This window comes from Coregonus clupeaformis, chromosome 24 (genome assembly GCF_020615455.1).
Source record: "Coregonus clupeaformis isolate EN_2021a chromosome 24, ASM2061545v1, whole genome shotgun sequence".
Classification (NCBI taxonomy): Eukaryota; Metazoa; Chordata; class Actinopteri; order Salmoniformes; family Salmonidae; genus Coregonus; species Coregonus clupeaformis.
The window spans coordinates 3,433,980-3,440,318 of NC_059215.1; positions in this window are offsets into that span (position 1 = coordinate 3,433,980).

Here is a 6,339-nt window from a genome sequence, read left to right on the forward strand (position 1 = left end):
AGAACCTGAGCCCTAGGACCATACGTCAGGACTACCGGGCATGATGACACCTTGCTGTCCCCAGTCCGCCTGGCCTTGCTGCTATTCCAGTTTCAACTGTTCTGCCTGCGGTTATGGAACCCCTACCTGTCCCAGACCTGCTGTTTTCAACTCTTAATGATCGGCTATGAAAAGCCAACTGAGATTTATTCCTGATTATTATTTGACCATGCTTGTCACTTATGAACATTTTTGAACATCTTGGCATGGTTCTGTTATAATCTTCACCCGGCACAGCCAGAAGAGGACTGGCCACCCCTCATAGCCTGGTTCCTCTCTAGGTTTCTTCCTAGGTTTTCGCCTTTCTAGGGAGTTTTTCCTAGCCACCGTGCTTCTACACCTGCATTACTAGCTGTTTGGGGTTTTAGGCTGGGTTTCTGTACAGCACTTCGAGATATTAGCTGATGTAAGAAGGGCTATATAAAATAAAATTGATTGATATGTCCCTTACAGTGAAGGAAAAAAGTATTTGATCCCCTGCTGATTTTGTACGTTTGCCCACTGACAAAGAAATGATCAGTCTATAGTTTTAATGGTAGGTTTATTTGAACAGTAAGAGACAGAATAACAACAACAGAAATCCAGAAAAACGCATGTAAAAGATGTTATAAATTGATTTGCATTTTAATGAGGGAAATAAGTATTTGACCCCTCTGCAAAACATGACTTAGTACTTGGTGGCAAAACCCTTGTTGGCAATCACAGAGGTCAGACATTTCTTGTAGTTGGCCACCTGGTTTGCACACATCTCAGGAGGGATTTTGTCCCACTCCTCATTGCAGATCTTCTCCAAGTCATTAAGGTTTTGAGATTGACGTTTGGCAACTCGAACCTTCAGCTCCCTCCACATATTTTCTATGGGATTAAGGTCTGGAGACTGGCTAGGCCACTCCAGGACCTTAATGTGCTTCTTCTTGAGCCACTCCTTTGTTGCCTTGGCCATGTGTTTTGGGACATTGTCATGCTGGAATACCCATCCACAACCCATTTTCAATGCCCTGGCTGAGGGAAGGAGGTTCTCACCCAAGATTTGACAGTACATGGCCCCGTCCATCGTCCCTTTGATGAGGTGAAGATGTCCTGTCCCCTTAGCAGAACCCCCCAAAGCATAATGTTTCCACCTCCATGTTTGACGGTGGGGATGGTGTTCTTGGGGTCATAGGCAGCATTCCTCCTCCTCCAAACACGGCGAATTTAGTTAATGCCAAAGAGCTCGATTTTGGTCTCATCTGACCACAACACTGTCACCCAGTTCTCCTCTGAATCATTCAGATGTTCATTGGCAAACTACAGACGGGCCTGTATATGTGCTTTCTTGAGCAGGGGGACCTTGCGGGCACTGCAAGATTTCAGTCCTTCACAGCGTAGTGTGTTGCCAATTGTTTTCTTGGTGACTATGGTCCCAGCTGCCTTGAGATCATTGACAAGATCCTCCCGTGTAGTTCTGGGCTGATTCCTCACCGTTGTCATGATCATTGCAACTCCACGAGGTGAGATCTTGCATGGAGCCCCATGCTGAGGGAGATTGACAGTTATTTTGTGTTTCTTCCATTTGCGAATAATCGCACCAACTGTTGTCACCTTCTCACCAAGCTGCTTGGCGATGGTCTTGTAGCCCATTCCAGCCTTGTGTAGGTCTACAATCTTGTCCCTGACATCCTTGGAGAGCTCTTTGGTCTTGGCCATGGTGGAGAGTTTGGAATCTGATTGATTGATTGCTTCTGTGGACAGTTGTCGTTTATACATTTAACAAACTGAGATTAGGAGCACTCCCTTTAAGAGTGTGCTCCTAATCTCAGCTCGTTACCTGTATAAAAGACACCTGGGAGCCAGAAATCTTTCTGATTGAGAGGGGGGTCAAATACTTATTTCCCTCATTAAAATGCAAATCAATTTATAATATTTTTGACATGCGTTTTGACATGCGTTTTTCTGTTCTTATTCTGTCTCTCACTGTTCAAATAAACCTACCATTAAAATTATAGACTGATCATTTCTTTGTCAGTGGGCAAACGTACAAAATCAGCAGGGGATCAAATACTTTTTTCCCTCACTGTATATATTTATTCAACTTTTCAAACGTAATGTCCAAAGTGCCAGTGATTAAGCTGGAGATTGCTGTTCTGCGTGTCATTGGTACATTATGATAATTGCTCATATCTCTGAGGGAGGAGCTGTTACAAACAAAAGTGATTTTTCAAAAATGTACCTAAACATATGTCCAGGATGAAAACATAAATCTTTATTTTTTAAATATGTAAATTATTGGTTGATGATAAGTGCCTTAACTTCTCACTGTATGGTTTAACATGTTTTATGTAAAACATTTGCAGTTGAAACTCAAAAATGTTTCCTAAAAGTGTGTCTAACTTTGACAAATTAAAATCCTAATTTGTCTCCATACTTGGCCTAATGCTTCTTCTGTTGGGTATCGTATTTGCAAAGCTAGATTTGTGGGCATATTAACATCATAATGCACAATCTAGACATCTAAAACCATGTTTTGAAAACTTCTCCTCATCTATACTTCCACTTATCCAACCTACAGTGCCTTTGAAAAGTATTCAGACCTCTTGACTTTTTCCACATTTTGTTACGTTACAGTCTTGTTCTAAAATGGATTAAAATATATATATATATCCTCAGCAATCTACACACAATACCCCATAATGACAAAGTGAAAACATTTTTTTAGAAATGTTTGCAATACCTTATTTACATAAGTATTCAGACCATTTGCTATGAGACTCGAAATTGATCTCAGGTGCATCCTGTTTCCATTGATCATCCTTGAGATGTTTCTACAACTTGATTAGAGTCCACCTGTGGTAAATTCAATTGATTGGACATGATTTGGAAAGGCACACACCTGTCTATATAAGGTCCCACAGTTTACACTGTATGTCAGAGCAAGAACCAAGCCATGAGGTCGAAAGAATTGTCCGTAGAGCAAGCACAGATCTGGGAAAGGGTAACAAAACATTACTGCAGAATTGAAGGTCCCCAAGAACACAGTGGCCTCCATCATTCTTAAATGGAAGAAGTTTGGAACCACCAAGACTCTTCCTAGAGCTGGCCGCCCGGCCAAACTGAGCTATCGGGGGAGAAGGGCCTTGGTCAGGGAGGTGACCAAGAACATGATGTTCACTCTCAGACCATGAGAAACAAGATTCTTTGGTCTGATGAAACCAAGATTGAACTCTTTGGCCTGAATGCCAAGCGTCACGTCTGGAGGAAACCTGGCACCATCTCTACGAGGAAGCATGGTGGTGGCAGCTTCATGCTTGTGGGGATGTTTTTCAGTGGCAGGGACTGGGAGACTAGTCAGGATCGAGGCAAAGATGAACTGAGCAAAGTACAGAGAGATCCATGATGAAAACCTGCTCCAGAGCGCTCAGGACCTCAGAATGGGGCGAAGGTTCACCTTCCAACAGGACAACGACCCTAAGCACACAGCCAAGACAACGCAGGAGTGGCTTCGGGACATATCTCTGAATGACCTTGAGTGGCCCAGCCAGATCCTGGACTTGAACCCGATCTAACATCTCTGGAGAGACCTGAGAATAGCTGTGCAGCAACGCTTCCCATCCATCCTGACATAGCTTGAGAGGATCTGCAGAGAAGAATGGGAGAAACTCCCCAAATACCGGTGTGCCAAGCTTGTAGTGTCCTACCCAAGAAGACTTGATGCTGTAATCGCTGCCAAAGGTGCTTCAGCAAAATACTGAGTAAAGGGTCTGAATACTTATGTAAATGTAATTTCTAAAAACCTGTTTTTGCTTTGTCATTATGGGGTATTGTGTGTAGATTGATGAGGGGAAAAAAGTATTTAATACATTTTAGAATAAGGCTGTAACGTAACAATGTGGAAAAAGGTAAGGGGTCTGAATACTTTCCCAAGGCACTGTATGTACCTTACATACTGTTCAGATATCCATTGTGGAGTTTGACTGCCCTCTGGTGACGACTGGACTGAAGGTTGCCTGACAAAATACATTTAGGAGAGTTGACAGCTTTATGATAGCCTTAGCCTGTAGCTAAATTACAAGTCATAGTTTTTAGAAACTTTGCTGTTAAACTGCATCAAACAAACATTTAATATCCAGCAGTCTTGATTAAAAGCACCATTTGACCAGAGTTGCCTATAACCACATTTGATCCACATATAGAAAAACTACATTATCTGCAAAGTGAATAAATTATCATTCATTCATTCATTCATTCATTCATCAATTTCCAAAAAACATAGTCTAACTGATTGGTGATGTAATTTGGTGTGGCAGATTATAACGTTTCATGAAACAAGCCAACAATTGAATTCATGAGATACGCGTAGTGTTCCAAAGCCGATTAGTTAGCCTACTGCTATCACTACACTCGCCTACGTCTGTTGGTCCTAGGGCTGGCTAAATCTCTAACCTGTCAGAATATGTGTATTAATTGGAGAAGTGTGTTGAATTTGTTGAATGCATGTGTCTAGGAGATGGCAAGTTTACATGGATTCAAGGATGATCATTGTTCCGGACAAAATACGCTTTTATTTAGGTATTATGATGGTGGGGGGCATGTCCCCCTCACAATATATGGTACATTTCCCTATGATGTGTGTGTGTGTGTGTGTGTGTGTGTGCATTTGTCTTTCTGTAGGAGCAATGTGTGAAGGAGCGTATCCAATGGCATGAAAGACTGTTGAAGATGCTATTTCAACAAGCCAACAAAAGAGAGGAGCAAGGCAGCTGTTTACTCAGTCATCAGTGCCATTCTCCCACTGGACATAAATACTCTCTTTATGTGTCTTAAATTTGACCAAATCAATTTGCATAAAGGTCTTTGTATGCCTTCTTTTCTTTATGTCATTCAGGCAGACAGACCTGTGGTTGTTGCATCCTCTCATAACATATTAGCACAATGTTGTCTTGTAGTGAAAATAAGCAGATGATAATGCACTTTGAACCAAACCTGTCATAACGCTTTATATCAAATAAAATCAAATTGTATTTGTCACATGCGCCGAGTACAACCTTACAGTGAAATGCTTACTTACAAGCCTTTAACCAACAATGCAGTTTTAAGAGAAATAAGTGTTAAGTTAACAATAGATAATTAAAAAATAAAAGCAGTAAAAATAACAGTAGCGAGGCTATATACAGTACAGGGGGTACCTGTACAGAGTCATTGTGCGGGGGCACCGGTTAGTCGAGGTAATTGAGGTAATATGTACATGTAGGTATAGTTAAAGTGACTATGCATAGATAATAAACAGAGTAGCAGCAGCGTAAAAGAGGGGGTTGGGGTGGGACAATGCATATAGTCCAGGTAGCCATTTGATTAGCTGGTCAGGAGTCTTATGGCTTGGGGATAGAAGCTGTTTGGAAGAAGCCTTTTGGACCTAGACTTGGCACTCCGGTACCACTTGCCGTGCGGTAGCAGAGAGAACAGTCTATGACTAGGGTGGCTGGAGTCTTTGACAATTTTTATGGCCTTCCTATGACACCACCTGGTATAGAGGTCCTGGATGGCAGGAAGCTTGGCCCCAGTGATGTATTGGGCCGTATGCGTTACCCTCTGAAGTGCCTTGCGGTCGGAGGCCGAGCAGTTGCCATACCAGGCAGTGATGCAACCAGTCAGGATGCTCTCGATGGTGCAGCTGTAGAACTTTTTGCGGATCTGAGGACCCATGCCAAATCTTTTCAGTCTCCTGAGGGGAAATAGGCTTTGTTGTGCCCTCTTAACGACTGTCTTGGTGTGTTTGGACCATGATAGTTTGTTGGTGATGTGACACAAATGGGGGCGTGCTCAGTCCTTCTTTTCCTGTAGTCCACAATCATCTCCTTTGTCTTGATCATGTTGAGGGAGAGGTTGTTATCCTGGCACTATTTTATACATTTATAAAATGTTATGAATGCTAATGAACTGTAATGCCTACAATGCCTGTAAATGCACATGTTTATAAATGTTTACAAATAATGAAATACACATTTATTGATTATTAAATACAGCTTATTCATGAAATGTATTATAAAGTGTTACCCATTGTCACGATCGTCGTGAGAAACGGACCAAGGCGCAGCATGATATGCGTACATCTTTTAATGAGTACTTTAAACACTACAACAAAACAACAAAACAATACATGAAGTCCTAAGGTTAACAAACACAAACCTCTCCGGAACAAGATCCCACAAATCACAAGTGCAAAACAGGCTGCCTAAGTATGGTTCCCAATCAGAGACAACAAGCCACAGCTGCCTCTGATTGGGAACCACCCCGGCCAACATAGAAATACATGATCTAGAACCT